This window comes from Varanus komodoensis, unplaced genomic scaffold (genome assembly GCF_004798865.1).
Source record: "Varanus komodoensis strain SLA01 unplaced genomic scaffold, ASM479886v1 scaffold40, whole genome shotgun sequence".
Taxonomy (NCBI): domain Eukaryota; kingdom Metazoa; phylum Chordata; class Lepidosauria; order Squamata; family Varanidae; genus Varanus; species Varanus komodoensis.
In genome coordinates this window covers 1,286,008-1,308,982 of record NW_025335942.1, presented here as the reverse complement: position 1 = coordinate 1,308,982, position 22,975 = coordinate 1,286,008, and the positions used below count along the sequence as shown (strand labels likewise).

The following is a 22,975-nucleotide window of genomic DNA, read 5'->3' as shown; positions in this document are numbered from 1 at the left end:
TAGCATACACAGGAATATCAGTCAGATGCGTCTAAACTGGACCTGGTCTTGGTGACCCTCATGTCAGAAGCCAGGATTAGCATTTGCCTTTTCCCAGCCATGCCCCCAATTGCAGGTAGTTTAGTCTGTCTCACAGACTTCACTGACCCTGAGAGCTGAGCCCAGACTGCTCCAAAGTGAATTTTCAGCACGGCTTTGGAGCTTCCTGCCTGGAAGCAACTTGCAAGGAATTTCACTGTAAGCACCTTGACCAAGAGCTCCGGAAGGCACAGAAAATGCCAGTAGACATTGACAGACAGCTCTGAGGTCATCTTCTTCTTGCCCACACTGGGAAGAACTCTGGGAGTCAGGCTGCGAAAGCGAATCCCCAGGCAACAGGCAAAGTTGATCAAGACCTGAAGCCAGATTTGCAAGAACATTCGTCTGTAGTGAGTGAAACCGGAGATTTCTATCAAGGAAATGCATTGAAGAACATTTCAAGGAAGCAGCAAGAACTGAATTATGCTACTGGTGTTTTTCAGAGAAGGTGCCACACAGTCATTTCTAGGAGCTCCACCTTTCGGCATTGGAGGATGTCCTCATCCATTTGGGTGTAGACATTCTGGATCCTTTATTCTGGCCAAGAGTCCGTAGGGCAAATTCTGCGCAGCACTGCACTTTGGGCAGAACCCAACGAGGCGCTCATTCCGCCATGCATCTCTTGTGCCCTGCTGGTAGTGCCGCAGAAGCAGTGGGCTCCACCCACCCTGTTGCATGAGCAGGCCCTGCCGGGGCAGCCACTTCGTGCTTCCAGGAGCAAGCCCTGAAATGAGCATCAGGGCTGGTTCCTTCTCTCGGCCTGGCTGGAGGAGCTTCTTGCTCCTGAGCCCTGCTGCTGTTGTTCGTTTCCAGTTGCCCCAGGCAGTCAAGGGCACACTGGGATGGGACTTGGCAGGGCAACAGAAAATCAGAGGACACACTAAGCCACCCATCCAAGCTACCTAGTCAATTATGTTCACATGCTCCTTTATGTTTAAAAAAGTGCAATCCGTGCACTATGCCACAGCAGTTTGGAGAAAAATCCTTTTCAGAAAGGAAAGAAAAGGTTAGTTTCACTGGCTTGCCCTAAATATTTAGCCATGCCCCATGTATGGATTAGAACTATAGCCGCTGCCGTTTCTTGTGTTATAAAAGAACAGCCTTCCAGTTCCACTTTTAAGTCTCTTTTAAGCTACTCACAGAGATCAAATGGAGTTTGTTTGCCAAATCTCTGTCTATGGAAACCTGCTCTGCATTAGACTTTTAAAACTCTGTGTGTGTGTGTGTGTGTGTGTGAGAGAGAGAGAGAGAAGTATTCTAAGCTCTGTAAATCCAGTTAGCAGCATAAATCCCTGCAAATTGTTCTCCTACCCCTCGAGAAGTCTAACTGCAGCACCAACTGCGCTTTGTAACTTGATCTTATTTTATTTGTGGTGTGTGTAGGTGGTGAGCGTTCTGTTGAACAAGGTGATTCACTCTGAGTAGCCATACCAGTCCCATTTAATCTCCTGCTGGTTGGCCCAAAATGGGCTGTGGGAGCAGCACAGTTCTAAGTAACAACACCTTTAGGATAGGAGCTGGGGAAATGAGCTGAGCACTGAATTCAGCATTCTGGTCAGGCACCAATGGCGACTATGATCCTGCATGATGCAACCCTGAGGAAGGACCTGCAATGTTAGAAAATGAAGTGCTCCCTGCTCTGAAAGGACCTGGAACAGGTAGGGTACCTAAAGCACTACTCCAAGCTGTGGAAACAAGAATAGGTCAGCAAAGGAAAATGGTCCACAGACTGGAAATGTTCAATATGCATTGCAAACCCAGCAAGGGAGATGCAAAGGGGTGCAGAAACCGTAGGACCATGGCAAGCAAAGTGATGCTCAAGATGCCACAATAAAGAATTTTACAATGTATGGGGTGAAAATTACCTGACCTTCCAGCTGGATTCTGAAAAGGAACAGGCGCCAGCGCTCAGATCACACACACAGCATATGTTGGCTGCTGGAGTATGCCAAATGTTTTCAGAAAAAGATCTGTCTATGATTTATAAACCACAGCAAAGCCTTCTACTATGTGGATCACAAGAAGCTAGGGATGGTCCTTAAAGAAATGAACTTGATTGTCCTGACATGTAAACTGTGGACAAGAAGGTACCGTTAGGATAAAATTGGTTTGCAAAAGTGGCAAAACTGAAGCTGTCATATTTTCAGCACATCATGGGAAGGCAAGACTCCCTTGGGAAGAAAGTCATGCAAGGGAAAAGCAAAGGCAGAACAGGAGGAGGAAGAGCAAATATGGGAGGGCTCAGTTCCATTAAGGAAGACCCAGTCTTGAGTTACAAGAGCTGAGCAGGATTGTCAAAGGTGGGCCAGTCTGGAGGGCCTTCATTCATAGGGTTGCCATAACCCCGAGACAACTTAATACCAGGGAACAGCAACAAGCCTGGCACTCGCTTTTAGTTCAGACAAGTTGGATGAGATCACTACCTGTACTTTCCACCAGCCATCTTTGCACCAGTCAAATTACATGTTAATTACATCGCACAGCATTTTCTTTACAGTAATATCAGCAGGCAGATCCCTAATCCAGATTGGGGCTACCGTGCACTGAGACAAGAGAGTCAACCCTTCCCTCCTCAGCTTCATCCCTCCCTAAATTCACCATCCTCTCTATATGCAGCAGTAAAGGAAAGGGGAGAAGACATCAATAGAGACTTTCCCTTTTTAACTTTCAGAAAAAAGCAGAGAATAGCTGGAGAGGAAAGGATTAAGCCTTCCCTTTCTATGCACCCTGGCCCTGATGTGCATCAGAGCCCCACATACCTGCATTAGAATACAGAAAACAAGAAAGGGAGCTGTGCAAAACACATAGCGTGTGGTTTGACCTTAGTTTATGTCGCTGTCTTCCACTGTAGCATGAGCAGGAAATATGTCCTAGGCAGGTTCGAGCTTGGCATTCCCAATCTCCGGTGGACCTGGCATTTTGGTATGCTTTCTTCCATAGATGCAATGAAGGCTGGTGATGCAGTGTGTCCGGTCTGGATTGTGGGCTGAACTTTATGGTGCTGTCCATGGTCCTTAATCATGGACACATTGGCCCTGAAGTGACACTGTCCTACACTGAACGGACATGGGAGCCGCCAGCTTCCAGTGCATATATGGAGCAAAATATGTGGCAATGCTAGTGAGCCAGCCATTGAGAATGTCAGGCTTGAAACTCACAGGAGTGGACAACTTGTGGCTCTCCAGAAGTTTTGGCCTACATCTCCCATCATCTGTTGCAATTGGCTATGCTAGCAAGGGCTAATGGGAATTGTAAATCAGAACATCTGGCAGTCCATCAATTGTAAATCAGAATGGCTTGATAGCGTCTGTCTGAGTGTCAGTCAATGCGGACGTCATATGCAGAGTGTGGTGAGGTCATGCCACCATGTCATCCACAGTTTTTGGCCACCTGAGGATATCGCTAAGAGCAAACAGTCAAATCACTTCCTTCCTTACACTGCCCTCTTTGTGACAGTGCATTTTTATGCTCTTTTGTGAAGGGGAAAAAAACCCTCTACATAAACATCATCATGAAAAACACAAATGAACCCTATTTCCAGCTCAGGCCTAATTTTAGGTACTGCTTTCTGATGAAGTCATCATATTATGCACAGCACTGTGATATTAATTCATTTAGGATTGGGTAGGTTTGCCCATCTGATTAATTCAGAGATGAGCAAGCATCACCAATCATCAGGGGGAAAGAGGTCTTGATTGAAAATAGGACAATATTTGCATAACATCAGTGTTTTGGGGTGGAAATGCCCACATCAGTGAAATTTTGATGCTAACACTAAAGCCGAGGAACTTGCAGTGCAACTCTAAGGCAAGCCACTGCAATCAGAACAGGCAGGTCTTTGCGCCCGCTGTCAACCACTCTTCTTGAACCCATTCTCCAGAGGAAGGGTAGTCTGGACCTTGGGATCTCAACCACTGCGGAAACAGATCCACATTTACTCACGAAAGCCATAGCCAAGGAACTATATGAGCATTGTTCCCATCCTCTAGCACTGATGCATGTACCTGGCCAAAATCACATCCTCATGGACTATGAGAGCTTCTTGGTGAAAAGAATTCTTTCATCATGCCTATTTTGCAAAGAATGCTTCTGCACACAAAGAGGCAACTGAAGCCTATGGCACGACTGGGCTACAAAAATGCCCTCAGAATCCAGAAGACACAAAAATAGCTTCTGTCCATGGTAAGCTTCATTCCTTTGCAGAATAAATTGCACTGGGAAATAGCAGCCAATAACATTGTTGGATAATCCATTCTGATTACTTCACATTTTTGCTAGATATTGTAACTTCCAGATCTTTCAATCTTACAAACTTGACCATTGGAGTGCTTAGAGGTTTTTAATTTAATCATGCAATGAATTTTGGGTCCCTAATAAGGTACTTTACTTTAGTGCAATCAAAATGAAATACAATCACCAATGCATCCCACAAATGGAAATTCTTGACTTTTTTCTTAAGGTGGTCTAATTATTCTTTGATTCATCTTTCTTTGGATGGAACATTTAATCGAAGTTATTTTTAGCGCTGCTTATATGGCACTGAGGTCGAAATAAAATGTTACATTTCCTCCAAGGGACAATCTGTTTAAAACCATTTCTCAAGCACAGTGACTATCAGTAGCACTGTCAAAACCTCATTATTACTAACTTCATGTTTTGAATTTTATTCAGCACCTTTTCAGACATTGGCCACATGAAGCCTCTGCTGGACCAAATGATTCTTTTCAGTATTTATAGGAGGACTTGAATAGTAATTAGGCAGAGCCGGGGCAGGATAAGAATGCAGACAGGCAGGCAAGAACAATGCTGGCTGAGTGTCAAGCCAGAGGGAAGAATATCTCCATGCGCCAGTGAATGAACCGAAAGGACAAGACAGGAATGACAGCTTAAAAACCCCATTCAGACACTCAGACAGGAACTGGGAGATCAGTATATCTAGCTGGAGAAAATCTGGATGTGATGTGAGTAAAGCAGGTATGGAAGAGGATGAGAGCGAGAAAAAGAAAGAGAAAGCGAGAAAGAGGTTTTTGTGAGGCCTAAGGCAGGTAAAATGATTAGCCTGAAAGCTGTTGAAAAGAAAAGAAAAGCAGATACATTGTGAACCATTAGGGAAGAAGAAGGCAGTCAAGCCAATGAGTAACAGCCTAGCAGTTCAGAAGGCTGGATTTACCACTAAGCATCTTGTCATTCAGGCTTTGTTGTCATTGTTATGTGCCATCAAGTTGTCTCTCTCTTATGGCAACCCTGTGAATGAAAGCCCTCCAAAATGGCCTATCTTGACAGCCCTGCTCACCTCCTCCAAATTCCAGTCTGTGGCTTCCCTGGTGGAGTCAATCTGTCTCATATTTGGTCTTCTTTTATTTCTTCTGTCTTTGATGTTCCCCCACATGATTGTCTTCTTCAGGGAGTTTTGCCTTCGATCAGGATCCAAGGCAGCTTCAGAACGCCATCTGTTGGCTGAACACTGGTATAACAGACCTGGTAGATGCAGGATCACTCCCACAAGGAGCTGCTGCTGCTGCCAAGGCCCTCATGAACACCTCCTGGGAGCCCTGAAGGAAGAAGTGTATAAGAACTGATTCTTCCCTCCAGAAGCTGCCTTGGTAATGAGCATTTCTTGACTTGCTAAGGTGCTTCTTGCTTGTGGCTGCCTGAACTTCTGGACCCTGCTCTTGATCCAGCTCCTGTTCTTGCTTTGCCCTGTTTCCTGACCCTGTTCCAGTCCTGCTCCTGTTTGTGTTGCTTCCTTGGTTTCTGACCCTAGGCCTGCTTGACTATGCTTTGGCCTATTGGAATAAACTTGCCTTGTTCCTCTGTCTACTCCTGCCGCTGACTTTGGACTGTTGGAGAAAGACTTGGATTTGGCTGCAATTGGAGCTTGGATGTTAGCCTAGTTGTCTGGGTTCGGGTGCCCATATTGGTGAGTCATCCACCCACATCCCAGATGCTGATAACTTCTCATGATGTGCCCGAAGTACAACGGCCTCATGCAAGCTACAACTTCTGAAATGTCTTTCTGCTACACAATGATTACAGGTGGAAAGGAGATAGGCCACCTTAAAAGGAAAGCTGCATGAATGGGGAAACTGGCAGAATAAGCAATCCTAGTGTTCTAGACAGCATCTAGAAAGCCATAGGATTTTTCAGATTCCAAAATCCTCAGTAGGAAAAGGTCTCTGATCTTGGAATTGGGAGCTGGCACTTTGATCTCCCTGCCTCAATGGGAAGAACTGCATTGGCTGCTCTAAGGTCAGAAAATTGACCTGGGGGAAGGTATCTAGGCGTTGGGGAGAGGGAGGGGAAGAGGCCAACATCACCAAGTTATGAGGTATCTCAGAATCACCTCACCCTCCTTCCTTCCTGCTCCAATGAGCAGGAGGAGAGCAGTGGTTAGCTTTGTCTCTATTCTTCTTCCACTATATGTACCAGAAAGGGGAAGGGGAAGGGGAGACAGGCAGTGGGACCACTTAAAAGGGAGGGAGGGGACCTGGTAACTGATGTAAGGGAGCAGGCACAGATATTAAATGATTATTTTGCCTCTGTGTTTTCCACCCAGCGGGTAGGGGGAGACCTACCTAGTGGGGGGACTAGATGAGGTTGGGGTTATGGAAGCACAGATTGGAGTCATCTCCCTAGAAGTCGAGCAGCAACTCAGGGCCCTCAATGTTACAAAGGTGCCAGGCCTTGATGGGCTACACTCAAGGGTACTTTGGGAATTGTCAGGGTACTCTCATATCTTCGGCAAGGCTTCGGCAAGGGGCGGCATAGAAATGTTATAATAATAATAATAATAATAATAATAATAATAATAATAATAATAATAATATCTGTTGGCCTTAATTTTTGAGACCTTGTGGAAAACAGGAGAAGTTCCAGAGGACTGGAGGGTGATGGAAGTAATTCCAATCTTCAACTGGAGGGGATATGGGGAACTAAAGGTCACTTAGCCTTACATCCATGATACGAATGATGGAATGGTTCATAATAGGGAAAGCTGTGGAAACCCTACATAGGGATGGGAGGTTGGCAGCCATGCAGCACAGATTCTGTACAAACAGATCCTGCCAGATGAACTTTGTGGAATAAGTTCTCAAGGTGGCTAGATGGAGGGGATGCAGTGGATGTGGTTTCCCTGGATTTCATCATGGCCTGTGACAGCGTCCTATGCTATCCTCATTGAGAAATAGCTTTGCTTTGAGATAGATTGATGCACTGTCCAATGGATTAGGTTGATGGACTGCAAGCAGAGGGTGACTGTCAGTGAGGAATCATCGGGATGGCAGCCGGTGATGAACAGAGTTCCCCAGGGCTCAGTTCTGGGACCGATTCTGTTCAACCTCTTTATCAATGACCTGAAGGAGGGGATAACCAGTCTGCTGACAAAATTTATGAAAAACACCAAAGTGAGGGCAGTGGCTGCAATTGAAGAGCAGGACATCCTGATCCAGAAGGATCTGGACAGGCTGTGGAAGTGGTTGGGGGACAACAAGATGACATTCAATGTGGATAAGTGCAAAGTCTTGCACTTGGGACACAGGAATAGGTGTCAGAGGTGCAAGATGGGGAGCAAATGGCTGGAGAGCAGCACTTCTGAAAGGAATCTCGGAGTATTTGTTGAGAGCAGGCTGAACATGAGCCAGCCGTGTGATGCACCAGTTAAGAAGGCAAACGCCACCCTTGGATGCATAGCCAGACGTGTGACTTCCAGATCTAGTGAGGTGTTGATCCTGCGCTACAGTACTCTGGTGTGCCCACAACTGGAGTACTGAATCCAATTCTGGGGCTCCACATTATAGGAGAAACACAGCTAGGTTAGAATCAGTTCAGCACAGGGTTGCAAGAATGGTAGCTGGGTTGGGAGGGATGACATATGAGGAGAGATTGAGGGAACTGGGTCTTTTCAGCCTGGAGAAGAGGAGACTCTGAGGGGATCTTTTAGTGACTTCTAGGCATGTGACAGGATGTGATGTGGAGGAGGGCTGTGACCTGCTCTTCCCTGCAGTGGAGGGCAGGACACATTCCAATGGGGCAAAGCTCAAGGAACTGCGTTTTAGGTTGAATGTCAGGAAGCACTTATTGATGATTAGGACCCCTAGGATATGGAATGGGGGTTACATGAGTGCAGCCAGCTGGAGCTGGGGTCAGACTAGATGGCAAGGAGGCCTCTTCAGACTCTTTGTTCCTATGTTTCTAAGATGCCTGCAATCACCCCAGTTCAGATGGCCTTGGGAATCTCCAGTAGACTGCCTGCTGCACAGATCATGTGACTGCTGTGCTGCACCCTATGCCGGTAGCGCGACATTCTCTTTTTGAGATGAAGGGAAGGATTTATTGTGATGAAAAATACTATCCTCTGTTTTTGTACTTGCACGACAGGATCAGTATTGTGAAAAGTTTATTGGATTTGAGGAGCCTGGATGTCTGCTCAGAAAGCCAAAGGTTGCAGTCAGCTCTAGTCAAAAGTTTAGTTAGATATGGAGCCAATATTTCTGCAGAAGCAAAGTAGAAACTAAGTCTGAAGAAGCTCAAATGAAGGTCAGAGGAGGAGCGCAGAAAAAAGAACTTAGGGTAAAGGTGAACAAGAAACTGTTCCCAGTTTCCTGATTGGTAGTACATGGAGAAATAGTTACTTCTAAGATAAAAAGAATAAGCCAGTGATGGGAATGCAGAGAGGAGAAGGCAGCCAGCCAGCCTCCTAGAAGGGAGAAAGTCAGAGCTGTGGGATTTGGAGAACTGGTTGAGAGAGGGTTTGGCCTGTGATAATAAGATGCTACTTGGCTAAAACAGAGACCTCGTTTAGATTGGTTGGCTGAATGTCTTTATCCCTGGTTATTTTATTACTCTGTTGCACACATGGTTTTCTCTGTGGGATGCATATATATACATTCAGATTTTCACACTGTTTCCCGCTCCTGCTGAAGTTGCTTGCTGAAGACCTCATAGTAAGTTAACGCCTGGAGTGAGAATCGAATTGAGGTCTTCCCAGACACAAAAATGCATCAGTTCCTTGTGCAACATCAATGTCACTAAACAGTATTGTGAAAAGGAATGTGCAGGACTCTTTTGGGGAATTTGCATGGCTATATTAAAGCTAATCCTGTCTGTAAGTCTTTGACTCTTTGGTACAAGTAGACACTTCTGAAATCACATTGAAATTCCACTGTGAGTGAACTCTGTAGCAACTTAAGGATATGCAAACCTTTGGAAAATGCTGCTGGACTTATCAAAAGCTCTTTGGCCCCTTGAAATTATTTGAATGTTTTGCCCAGGAAAAAGCTAAGGGCCAACCTGCAGAGTTTGGCTAGATTCACACAACAAGACAAGCAACCCAGTGTGGTTTCCCACAGCACATACTTTTTTGTCTGGATGTACATGACAGACAAGGAAGTGGTTCCTAAGCTAGTGTGGTTTCCACCCTCCTCACTCAGTCTTCCCACTGTTGGCTTGTATCCCATCAGCCACCATGCCTGAAATTCAATCCCATGATGGATGGCTGAGGGCACTCCTGCAGCAGCTGCCACCCTTTCCAAGGGATTCTGTGGTGGCACCATGGTAACCACAATGGCGAGTTCAGACAATCAGAGAAACCATGGTGAAGCACGGCAACCATAGAACAGACCATTTTTTCTTACAGTTTCCAAACACCAAATGCACTATGCTGAGATACCACAAAAGGGATTACATGACAAATCATTCTGTGCAAGAAGCCACCATGCTTGGTTTATGAACCTGCTCACTGCCTTTCGCACACTTAAAAAAACATGCTGGAACTGGCCAGTTTCAGTTGAAGGAAAAGCAGTGTTGGGGCTTCAAGCATAAACATGTTCTCAGCCTGGACTGGAGACCGGTGACACTTTCCTCTTGAAAAGAGCCCCTGCTGGCTGCTTTTTACCTCCAGGAAACCATGCCTTCCGGGCAAAATAGGTGCATCTCTTTGTGGTGTTCATCACCCTGATCCAGATAGTGAGAAGGTCCTGCATTTTCTTGTCAAAATTGCCAGTTTGCAAATGCATTTTTTCTTTTTAAATATGTCTACTAAAACATTGGTTTGACCCTAAATTTCCCCAAGACATTTGCTTTTGGCAAATGTGATGGCAATGTCTGTACAAATATTTAAAATGAAAGGATCCAGATTGGATCCAGATTTAAACTTAATTAGAGTAAACCCACTGATGTCAATGGAACCTTGTCATACGGAAGAGTGGACCAATTTATTTGCAGGGGTCTACTCAGAATATGACTAAGTCTGGGTCCAGTGTGGACTATGTAGAGAATTTTGGTATCTGGTCTGTAACACACGGCATGGTGAGCATAGCCCTCTGTATTCAGTGCACCAATTTGGCTTATTACCATGGGCCCCTTTCCCATCCTTTAGTGGCCTGCATTCAGCCTCTCTTTGTCACATGGCACAATGAATGATGAGTCTGCCCATGCCATGTTTTTGTATTCCTAAAGGTCTCTTTCATTTAAAGCTGTCCTTTCGCTTTGTCCTTGGAGATGGGCAAAATCAAAAAACCTCAGATGAATAACCAGAGACAATTGTGCTGTGCACCTTCTAAGAATGCCATTCTTCTGTTCAAAGTCCCCTTAATCTTTACAGAACTTCATGCTTTGATCCACTGTGTTATCTTAAGAAAGGTGGTGCCCACCTGGAATTGCTAACATCCTGGACAAATACTTTGATATTCCAGTGTTTTGTTTTGGTGTGAAGCTTCGTGTAATTACATATCATATAATATATTATAATTATTATAATTAGTGCTGTGTTGTGTTACATACATTGGCTTCCCAGGAGTTCTTGTTTGTCATTTGAATGTAAGGAGCTGTAGTAGCCGACTCTTGTTATTGAAGGTTTCAAGACCTTGCAACTGTTTCATAAGTAGGCACATCTGAACTAAGGGTCCTCCTGTAATTGTGGTCGCATCTACTTTGAACTTTAAAGGAAAGCATCAGGATATTGAGCTGGGTTCACAAACACACTGGTAGCTAGGATCGCAATGAAGCTCCATGGAATCGGTCCCTCCAGTGCTCATGGACTCCCCTTTGGGCTTGGCCAGTCTTAGGAAGTCAGCCGAACTGAGAGGACCTCTGCAAATTCTTACGTAATGGAGGTTGTGCTACTGGCAGTTCCACATCGAGTGTAGCAACCCAAGCTAAGGCTGTTGCACGTGATGCAGAAGAGGAATGCTGCTTGCTAGCAGCCACTCAGGGCTCCAGTTCTGGAAACTGCCTGCAAACAGTGAGCACACACACACCAGGAACTTGGACTCACCGCTGCAGAAAAGAGGGCTGGAGCCCAGAGATTCAGGATTCCTACCCCCAAAACAGATTCCTCACACATCCCTATTAATAGCCAATTAAGAAGGCTCTCAATGAAGTCAACAAAGTTTGCATAATAGTTAGGAGTCTGGCTACTGTATGTCGGACCAACTGCAATTTCTGAGCCTGCCTGCCTCCCCCCCCCTCTCTCTCTCTCTCTCTCTGGGCAGCCCCATGTAGAGATCATTACGGTAGTCCAAGGTTGGGCAACTCCTGCCTCTCCAGATGTTTTAGCCTACCACTCTTTCCACCCTTCATCATTGGCTTTGCTGGCCAGGGAACTTGCCTATTATTTTTATTATTATTACATTTCATTTATATTCCACCTTGTGAGAAACCCAAGGTGGCTTTCATAGTCCTGTTCCATTCCATTTTTTTCTCACAAGAAAAACAGGGTGAGGTGGGTAAGGCTGAGAGTGCATGTCCAGCCCAAAGTCCCCCAGTGAGCTTCATGGCCAGGCAGGGGGTAGAAGCTGGACCTCCCAGATCCTGGTCCAGCGCTCCACCTCATTTTTAAACCCCTCATGGATGGCTTTGGGAGGAGATGGTTGGAGGAGGGCTTATCTTTCCTTCCTAGAGCATGGTGGTCCCAGTTCGATTTGGAGCTTGTTCCATTTCAGTGGAGTAAGAGAAGAGCGGTGCTTCAGCTACACTTGACGTAGTTAGTGTCATGTGCAGGTTGGTTCTCAGGCTCTTCTCCAACTGAGCACAGCTGGTGTGATGTCTGGCCTTTTCATTGCTGCAGGACACGGCCTCTGGGTGATACTTTGTGGACACCTTGAAGGACTCCCTTCCGTTGGCCTTTACCCAAGGATCAATAGAAGTTGCTTGAGAGCAGGGCCTGGCAACCTTTTCAAGGGGCTGAGCTTTGCCCATGTGCGCATGCATATGAGCCCCTCTGCCATCCCCTTGCATCTCAGCACGCAGGCGGAGAAGCTTCAATCTGCCCTGCTGCAGTCAGGCGATAGGATTACTGGGGCGGGGGGGGGGGCTTAAAGGATCAGGGAACCAGCCATTTCTTTGTATTATATCAGGTCAGGAGAGCCACCAGCCTACTGGGCCACCAGGCATCATCTGTGTAGCCTCAGGTGAGGTCCCTGCACCTGTGAGGAGGAGAGAGAGAAGGGGAGGGAAGTCAGCTTGGGTTCAGCCAGTTTCTTGAGGCTCGGACTGAGCTCACTTTGTTCCACCACACCTGAATCCTCCACCCTCTACCTTCAGTAGCAGGTGCCCAAGGAAAGTGATGCTATTGCTGACGTCGCCCTAGCAATCCATTGCACAATTGCATTTCTCTGGGAAACTAGGATGCGTTTTTCCTCTGTAATTCCCATCATCAATACAGCATAGGGAAGAGCGTGGGCCAGGGTGTGGGCAGAGATGTCATGAGCAACACAGAGATCCCACTGGGATGGCATTTCTGTGGCACATCCTTCCTCCTTTTCTCCTGCAACTTACCTTGTAACATGTTTTTGTTTCTCCAACCACATTTGCTGCAGTGGTTCAGACAGACCTGGCTGGGGAAAGGCAAAACGTGAGGTCTTGACTTTTTGGGGGGCGAAGCAAGCTTAGATGGTGACACCAGAATGCCAGTCTTCTTGTCGCCCCAGGCCCTTTCTAATATGCAGCTCCATCCAGGCTGGTCCTGGCATGTAATTTGTCCATATTGCATTAGAAGGCAGCTGTTAAAGGCTACCAAAAAGGTTGCTGGAAACGGGGGCCAGGGAAGAAAAATCAGCGTACACAACAGGCAAATAATATACTTCTGGAAAGCAGACTAAAAAGGAGGAGGACGAAGAGTGTTTGGTACACGTTAAACAGAGAACAAAATCAGTTGTAAGACTGTTAGTATCCATGCCAACATAGATTGGCAAAACAGTTGGGATATACCCCCGGGGCAGCTCTTTCCTCAATTCAAAGAGGCAGTGTTGATAGAATATCTTGTCCATCACTGAGGACCAGGTTCAAAAATTACATTTTGTAGAGGGATCTTAGCGTCTACAGTACCTCTTAAATTCTATCAGGTCAGGCACAGCATGAACCGGTAGATTGATGCTTTATCCTGAAACAAGGTTGAGACTCATCATTTTGACATGTAACTGCTAGGCCCCTGAAAGCCCATGAATATAGATAAGAAAGGAGCCAGGATTCAAAGGACAGCATGGCACTTTTCCCATTCATTACCAGCCCTTCTCCAGCAATGAGGGATGAAAAGCCTCCATATCTTTTTCGTTATATAACCTTTATTAACATGTTGATTTCTTTTCCCACCTCTATGTTATTGTTACTAGTTCTGTGTCCCTGGGTGGCTAACGAAACAAAGGAGGAAATAAGGTAAGATTTGGACTTCCCTTTTCCATTTGCCCGTGTAACCCATCTGCTTTAAGTGTGTAGATAGAGATAGGTAGGTAGGTAGACAAAGGGTAGATAGATAGAGTGACCAGGAGAGAAAACAGATCAATCTAAGCAGACAGAGTTAGTCTTCCCAGTAATTTCCCACCCCAAATCTTCACACATCCTAAATAAAGATGTTGGACTGGAGCATTTGGAATTAAGTTTTCAGAAGCAATTGCAATAGAAACTTGAAGATTAAAACAAATCAGCAACTGGGACGCTATTTTTGAGAATGAGGACTTGCTGTCTCCTGACAAGGAGCCCCAAAAAGGGATTGGTTCATAGGAGAGTCTTACCTAGCCTGACCTCACCTTACCTAATGGACTATGGTAAGATCCACTTGAAGCCCAACCCATGTGGCTGCTGGCACTGGGCTGTGTTGAAGCCCTGCAGGATCCACCCCTCCATCATTCACAGACTTCCTTTGTGTTCACCTCTGTCCTGAGAAGCAACAGAGCCCAGACAAAGTCCATGGATGCTTCCTCAAGTCTGGTTGCAAAACCCACAACCTCCTTTCATGTCATGTGCAGCCTTGCGAATCAAGCGGCATGGAAGAGGGACTCAGTCCCCAGGAAACACCGTGTGAACACTGCGTGCATGTGCCAGGAACCCGGACTCATGGCTGTGTGGAAGCGGGCCAGAAACCGGGGAGCTCAGGCATGCCACTTCTGGCAATGGAGGCAGCCGCTAGCCAGCAAGACCCGTGTGCATTGGTAGCCTCCTCCTCCTCCTGCCCCCCCCCCCATGAATTTGCGCAGTTCCCTTTTACAGCCTTCCAAATTGGTGGCCACCGTGTGGCAGCAAATTACCTAGTTCAATTACACATTGTGTGAAGAAGTACCTTCTCTTTTCTGTCCTAAACTTTCCCCCAGTCAGCTTGGTGGGATGCCCCTGGGTTTTAGAGTTATGGGAGAAGAATGTCTCCTTCTCTTCTTTCTGTAAAATAAAGGGTGCTTTAACATGCTGTAAAACAAAGAATGGCTGGGCAAGATACTCACAATACTGGCATGCTTTTGTTTATGGCTGCTGCTGCCTATAACTAAGCCTTGGGGCGAGAGGGTGAACTTCGAGAAAGTTAGGAAATCAGAAAAGTATCAGCTATTGGAGGGAGAGGACGGGGCTTTCTGGGAACTGCTGCAACCTGGATTAAGGCCCCCAGGAGGCTAGATTTGGCCCCGGGCTTGTGGGTCCTTGTCCCATACTATACCGTGTTGGCTGAGAGTGTAAATCACCATTATTCTTGTCATGTCACATTTATGCCTGCCTTTCTTCCCCTTGCAAAGAACTCAAAGCTGCTTATACAATTTTTCCTCTGATCCATTTTATCTGTGAAATAACAACCCTGTGAGGTAGGCTAGGGTAGAAGTCTGAGACTGCTCCAAAGTCACCCAGTGGATTTCTGGGGTCAGGGACTAGAGCCCGGATCCCATGGATCCCCTATCAAGCACTGTGAACACCTTGGCACATTGGCTGCGGCTCAGATCTTCCTTCCTTCCTTCCTTCCTTCCTTCCTTCCTTCCTTCCTTCCTTCCTTCCTTCCTCTCATGTTCTCTCCTTCTGCACCAGCCATTAATAATGTAATGACAATTACTGTGCCCTAAAACCAAAATATGAGGGATGCATCCACAATTCTCAGGTGGGTCCTTCCCTAGAATTTGTAGTTCCAGCTTCTGAATTACTCGGTCTTGTTTCCAAAGTGGAATCCATGTGTTAGAAATGCAGAGTGCTATGTAAAAAGAAATGCACTTTCTATGTAAAAAGAAAGAGGATTTCCACTGCTCTTCAAAAAAACTGGATTGGTCCTGACCCCCAGGGCACTGTGTGTACACAGTTTGTCGCAGTTCTTTCCACAGTTTTGCTGCATCATTTTCTCCAGCTGCCTTTCGGCAAAGTGGCGACCGGCTAAAGGCGTGCTTCTCCAGCATCCTGACATCGGACAGTCCAGAGTCGCAGCTCCACAAACTTGGAGCCGAGGCTCCGAAGCCAGACTCCCCACTCTGCTGCTTCGCAGACAGACCAGGAGGGACCACACTGGCTGCCCCGCCCCCCCCAACAAGCTCACAGCTAGGCCTCGGAGGAATAAAAAGCGGCCTGCCAGGGATTAGGGAGCAGCGCAGGCTGGGGCCACAGACCTGCTAATCCCACTCAGTGTCCCAGCCGCCTGTGCTTCTCCCGCCCAGGACTGAACTGACATGCTAAAAATGGTCCTCTAGGGAAAGCGCGTTCTGCAAGGCGCTCCGGTGGCAGGAATCCCCGCGGCTGCCCCACACCAAGCCCTGCGTGCATGCAAGCTCCCGGGTGCAAGGGCTTCTGTGCATCAGCCAGGAGGTGACAGGGCTGCCCCTGAGGAATTGCCCCCTAGAACCAGCCGACTTCCCACTCCCGGGACGACATGGGCCTATCCAGTAATCTGCACTGGCATCACAAGGAAATGAGGATGATTCAAGTGCTCAGGAGGTTACATTGACCTGCTTTTTCTGGAACCCAGAACTTGGCCCAAAGAGGTTGACCTGTAGGTTAATGCACCTTGTGGCTATTCCACTTCTCTTTATCTGGGAGATTCATTTGAAGTGAATGAAACTTCAGGCACACCATGAGAAGGCGCAGCTCCCTGGAGAAGAGAGTCATGCCAGGGAAGGCAAAAGCAGAAGAAGAAAGGGAAAGCCAGTGCTAAAAAGGCTCGGTTCCATAAAGGAAGCTACAAGAAGAGCTGAGCAGGGCAGGCAAGGGCAGGCAGGGGGCCGTGCGGCTAATGGGGTGGGTTAGAAATCTAATATGTAAATAAGCAATAAACAAAATACTTTGGAGGCCATTCAAGGATTGCCATAAGTTGGAGACAGCTTGATAGCAAGTAACAACAGAAACATCATTTTCTTCTCATGGCTACTTATAGGTTCTTTAGATGGCAAGGTAACCCTCTGTTTTCATTTCTGGGTCTAATTGAAACTTCAATTAGTTTTTGGGGTTTTTTTAAGCAGTGAAAATGAGCCATTTAATTGAGAAAGTGAAAGAAATGGCAATTTCCTGTTGAGTATTCCACTATACCACAATGCTGGCTAGACATCATGGAAGAATGTGGGTTCAAATCCCCACCCAGCTATGATGCCCACTGGGTGACCTGGGCCACTCAACAACTCTTAGCCTACCTTACCTTCCGCATGGAACTCCTCAGATATAAAGTCTGCTTTGGGAAGACTGGAATGATAAGATCATACCTGAAACCACAGAGGCAGTGCAGTTACCTGTCCCCAGCTGATCCTAACTGGATCAGCCAAAACTAGAACACTGCACCAGGCAGAGAGGCAACAGGTAGCCTCAGTTCATCTAGGTAAGTTCAGACTCTGGAGTAAAGATTCTCGCAGGTTCCCCTCTTGGGATGATAATCACCACTCATTCTTATGAACTGAAGGGGTTGTAAGCTTGCCTTGCTGACGTTCATTCTTCCAGGGGCCACTGTCCCTAAATCCTGCCCTTGTGGCCCCGCACCGAGAGTAGCTTCTCTGGACCTAGAGGGACCTTTGTTCACTGGGCACGGCTCATCTGCACTTTGGACCTGTCCCAGGAGCATCAGCTGTGACTTTCTGCTCCTGGAGCAGCTTATACAATTTACCGAGGAGAAGAGTCATTCCCCAGTTGTTCCTGAAAATGCAGCTAATGAACACAAAGGATAGGATAACAAGAGGCCAGGTGTGCTTCTTGGGCAACACATGCCCCGACTTGGCTAAGCCTGGGAGCACGCTGCAGATGGATGCATGCTCTGACATGCTCAAATGGGCATTGCCTGCCCGAGAAGCACCTAGCCATATGCAAGCCTGTAGAAAAGGCCATTTCAAAGAGATAATAATATAGAAATGGTGCTTTGCCAAGCCTGACGGTTCCTGTGTATCGTTACTTTGTGCCATTACAGAAGATGCGGTGGGCATTTCTGGATGGTTCCTCCATCAATAAACCCACCTTTTTGGACTCTGTAATCATTCTGACCTGCAGAGCATGGAAAGCTACATGTGGGAAGCGGTAATCGTCTCTGAAATATGTTTTATTATGTCCGCTGCATGTTTCAGGCCAGCTTTCATTAACCTGCTGCCACCCAAGTGGCATGCGTTGAATGACAAACCACATCATCCCCAGCCAGTTTGGCCCTTGCTGCTTGGGGATGGTGGGAATCATAGTCCAGCTCATCTGGAGGGCACCAGGCTGTAGAAGGCTGTTCTAGGCTTTCCTCCAAGATCTCCCCGCATCCCTTGCTCTTTATGGATGTCATCTGCCAGGAAATGACTTCCCCAGGCAAGTGGCTTATTCAATGACTGCTGTTTTGCGCATAGATTAAAGGGAATGATTGCCTCCTTTTCTTCTTGTGATTGAAATCAAAGCCTTTCCATATTAGCATATGGAAAGGTTACCCTATCAATGAATCCCGGTCAATGTTCAATAGTTTTCTTTACAGGGTTACCACGCTTATGTGGGCCATTCTCATTTGCCCTTTTGGTGGGTGGGATGAAGAAAACTAGCTCAGGTTTAGGGGAGTGTGAGGGGTCCAGTGTGGGAGTGGGAATTGGTTGGATCTCCTCAGACTGGGTCCCCAGACTCTGGCCAAAGTCCATCTTGTGTGAAGCATTCACATGCGCAAGCAGCAGGAAGCAAGTACAAGCACAGCTGCAAGAGAGCAAGACTCTAGACAGGTCTTCGCATCCCTTTTGGAAGGATGCAAATTTAATGAATGGCTGCAGGGAGCCAAGAAGGTCCCCCTCAAAAAGGGGTCAGGGCCAGAATCATGCTCCTGCAAAATGGCAGAACTGGCTTCAATTCTCTGGGGTTTCCCAGAGTCTCCCCACCCCACAACTTCCCAGAAAAGATTTGGAGGCCAAGTGGGGAGGGGTACATGGGGAAGGAGAAGCTGTGGAAAGTCCATCCTGCAGCAGAGAGGTTCTGGAGCCATGTTTGATCCTTCCAATATCAGTTGTGAAAGGCAGGTTCTTTTTTCACCAAAACAGGATCCACAACATTTCCCCCATAGAACTGAATGGGTACCACACACTTAACATCACAATCTGCATTCACACAGAGGACAATATTGCAAAATGAAGACCCCGTTGAAGGGGGAAAGTGTGGTACTGAAATAGCATCCACCTGCAGAAGAGGGGATTGACTGACAAGCTGAAACAAGGTGAAGAACGGGGTTTTATCTTGGTACATTTATCATGTGTTTCTATAGCACCAACAGAATTCATTATGCTTTATAGAAAACAAGCCTTAGTCCCTTTCTTTACTGTAAAATCAAGTGGTGACTATTCTGTGCAACTCCAGATCAAATCATGTCTACAATTCCGACTACATCATAATGTCACTGAAGGCAATTTTAGTAGATAAACATTTGTTAAACAGAGAGGTAGCACAAAACTACTGAAGAACAGGATTTCTGATTACTTCAGTCAAAGGACCAGAGCCAGATCTAAGGTCTTGGTATATAAACTGGCTTCTTCCCACCCTCCTGCCTACAGCTTTCTCTCCAGCTCTGTAGAAATGCTACACAGAGACAGGAGACCCTGAGTAAAGGGGTGAGCTGTCACCTGGGGGAACCCTCTGCCCCCCCCCCCCAAAGGAACCCTTCAGTGGGAGGGGGACATTCACTGAGAAGAACCTGTCCTCCCATAGAAGTCAGGTTCTGGATCAGCCCAGAAATTCACAAAAAGACTTCCTCAGCTCAGCCCAAGCTTTCTTTCTTTCTTTCATTCATTCATTCATTCATTCATTCATTCATTCATTCATTCATATTGCAATTTATATCCTGCCTTTTTCCTACAAAGGGCTCAAGGCAGCTTACATGATCTCTCTTCCTCCATCTTCTCCCCACAACAACAACCCTGTGGGGTAGGTTGAGCTGAGAGTCTGTGACTGGCCCAAGTCACCCAGTTGGCTCCATGGCTGAGCAGGGACCCGAACCCAGATCCTCTGAGTCCCAGCCCCACGCTCTTAACCACTACACCACACCAGTTCTCAAGCTTTGAGAAGATGTGCAGGAGGGTCTGAAACTATTGTGCAGGTTGCAGGCAGGGGGACCTCTCTATGCCTCCTGCTGACAGTTCCTCCCCCTCTACCAATGGAAGCCTTGGCAGAGACGCAGGGCTGGCTTCTCCTTGCCCTGGTGAACCTTGGGAGAGGAGGCATCATCTCCTCTATTTGCCTTTCTGATCCTATTGTTTGGGAAACTGAGGGGCATCAATAGGATTGTTCAGGTTATGATGTTTTGTTCCACTCTTCCGACCTCCACTGCGATGTTAAGAAAGATTAACAACTCACCATCTAAGAGGATTATTGCTTTTTCCCAGATAAAGCAGGGAATTAGTTTCCTGCAGGCACTAATGAAGCCATGTTTTGCCATAATCGTGTTAGTTTCCTCACTGTGGGAGAGGTGGCATGAAACACTGCACGGGAAGGGCACCAGCATCGCATGGTGTTGCGCATCATGCCGTTAATCACCTGGTAAATTACATGCTTGACTTTGCTCTGTACACCGTCATCAGGATTGTGAAATGTGTGGATGGGAACCAGGGCAGTGTGGTGCTTGGAGTGCAGGACTGGCGACGCAGGAGACCCGGTTTCTCATCCCCAGTCAGCCATGGGGGCCCACGGGGAGGCTTTGGCTAATCACTCACGCTTAGTCCTACCCATCTCGCAGGGTGTCTGTAGTGAGGGCAAAACGGAGTGGCCTTGGGCTTGCCTCAAGAGGAAAAGAGTGGGGTAATTACTATGATTACGAATAATCATAGTAACAATTCGTAAAGATGTAAGAAGAGCGGTGTTGTATCAGCCCAAAGGCCTATCCAGTCCAGCCTTTCTTCCTGGAGTCGCTCTCCAAGGTGTCCCTGGGAAGTCCCTAAACAGGGCATGGGACAATTTGCCTCCCCTGTGGTTGTTCCCCAGCTGTTGGTATGAGAAGCTGGACAGCTATTGTCCTTCTTAAGAGGACTGCCCACCTAAAAGGTAAGGCCTCTACCACTTTTCAGGGAAGCATCTACCTACCCCACCCGAAGCCCCAGTGCCAACCCATTTGGAAGGCTGGAACAGGAAAAGGCAAGACTCTGAGGAAAATTAGCAGGGGCTGGATGCTCTTGAGCGTTGTAAGACATAGACTTTTGGACTAGCTCTCCATATGAAAGGCTACTTGCCAATGGATGCTTGCCATTCTGTCTTCATGGCAGCTCAAAGAAAAGAGAGGCATCGTAGAGAGAGCTCTCACAAATTACAGTCTCCTGGGATAGATTCCTCCCATTTTGGGAAGAGAGCAGATGACTTGCTGTTTCAACGTTACCATGTGCAGATCTCCAGACAGAGTGTGTGCAGCACCCCAGCTTGAAAAAAGGGGGACACTCAGAACCGGGGTAGGGCAGGACATAGAGGGGATCCTGTGGAAAGATGGCAGACAAGCAAGTAGACCAGTAAAGAAGCATCTGATGTTCCCTCTGTCTGGCCCTTCAGTGGCAGGGGTACCCTCTGGTGGAGTCAGAAAGGGAAAGTAAGGCCGTGTGGGGAATCCCTCTGGGGGTGAGAATTCCTCCAATTCCCTGGGCTCGGCTGTCTGGAGGCTGGCCCACTTCACAGCAGCCCTGCGCCTGGGTTCCGGGCAAGCACGCCCAGCATCCACGGGGCACTCACCGGGTCTAAGGCCCATGCACTGCGCAAGCAGCACCCAGCATGCCGGCAGGGAACGGCACCTGTAATGCCCACACTGCGCCCTTCCTCCATGCCTGGCGCTGCTGCTCCCCGCTGCCACTGGGTGCAGAAGTTTGGTTGCCGGGGGTGGAGCTTGCAGGCTTGCTCGCAGCGCCCCCTTCTGCCTGCAGCTGCTCTTTGGGGGCTGCACCTGGTGGGAAGCTTGCTGGTTGCACCACGGGGGTCTGCGAGGACTTCCTCTTGGCTTGGCTTGTTTTTCAGGATTGGGACAGGCACCAGAGGAAATCCCTGGATGCTTGTGGGACAGATTCCAAAAGGCCTCATCCCAACCCCGTGTGAAGGGGAGGGAAGGAGGAGAAGTTCTGTTTTGATTCACCTCTTCATGTAGGCAGATGCTTCTCCCACATCTCAAAGAGCACAATATGTGACTTACACTGGTTTGTAACCTGCTAAACTCTAATAAAAGAACTGTGCTTTGAAGGTCTTATTTATTTGCTTGTTTGTTTGTTTAAAGCATTTCTATGCTGCCCCCATCGCAACAAAGCTTCAGGGTGGCTCACAACATAATTAAAACATATAAATAACAAATTAATACAATTAAAAATTTAAAAAACCCGGTAACATCTCGGCTTAAAAATTTAAAACCTAAAAAAGTTAACAGTTAAAATAAGTTTTAAATAAAAAGGTCTTGTCTAAGTCTGCTGGAGAGAAAAAGTACATGGAGAGACCTGCTCTCAACAAACACCAGGGACTTGAGATGTCTTCTGGCCAGCCTAGTATCTGAGCTAGAGAAGTATTCTGTTAAGCCTCCCCACAGCTGGCACCAAGGACCCCTTCTGTCCACTCAGGCCCTTTGATCTAATCTCTGTCCTGCTGGGCTGGGTAGACGAAGAAAGAGTCTATGTCACGGAATGCCCCTCTCCCCATCTGCAGAGGTTCCTTGGGCCATGGCAAAAGGGTCTTTGTGGGAGGAATGAGGTTCCTAAGTCCCAGCTGGCTTTAGGGATACCACGTCTTCCCCCCATATACAATTTCTGAAATGGAGTGTGTATGTATGCATCTCTATAGGGGTGTACTCAAATCCCACCCAGGAGCTTCGCACTGAGTTCCTCAGAGTTTTTGTGTTTCCCTGCTAGCTCCCAGTGCCCCCAGCTTTTCTACTCATTCCTGAGACTGCAGGCAATTAGCAAGAGGAAAAGTGCTGCCCGTCCACCTTTTACTGGAGCACAAAGATTCAGCAGCTAGCCGCCAAAATCCCGCTCCCTTTCAACAGCAGTCTTCCAAAAGGTTTCCCATGGTGGCCAAACAATGACAGCACCTCCAATGTGTTTCTTGGACACTTTAGAAGGGGTGTCAGTGACTACTGAAATGGAGATTACAAAAAGTGGTTTTGGGGGTATAGGAAGTGGGGGGGATGTGGCAGCAAGCCAAAACAACTCCCAAGTGCAGAGGAGCAGCAAGCCAGCGATGCTACCCACGGTGCCACTTGGGCATCAGTGGGTTGGCTTGCTGGCTG

The 22,975-nt window shown here is 47.3% G+C and overlaps 1 long non-coding RNA gene across 1 annotated transcript; it reads left to right on the top strand.

Moving 5' to 3' along the window:
* Positions 1–8,068: 8,068 nt before the first annotated feature.
* LOC123029674 lies at positions 8,069–16,608 on the top strand. The gene is made up of 4 exons (XR_006415968.1): positions 8,069–8,188; positions 11,206–11,216; positions 11,792–11,797; positions 16,597–16,608. It is a non-coding gene; the product is annotated as an uncharacterized LOC123029674 (long non-coding RNA).
* Positions 16,609–22,975: the final 6,367 nt, after the last annotated feature.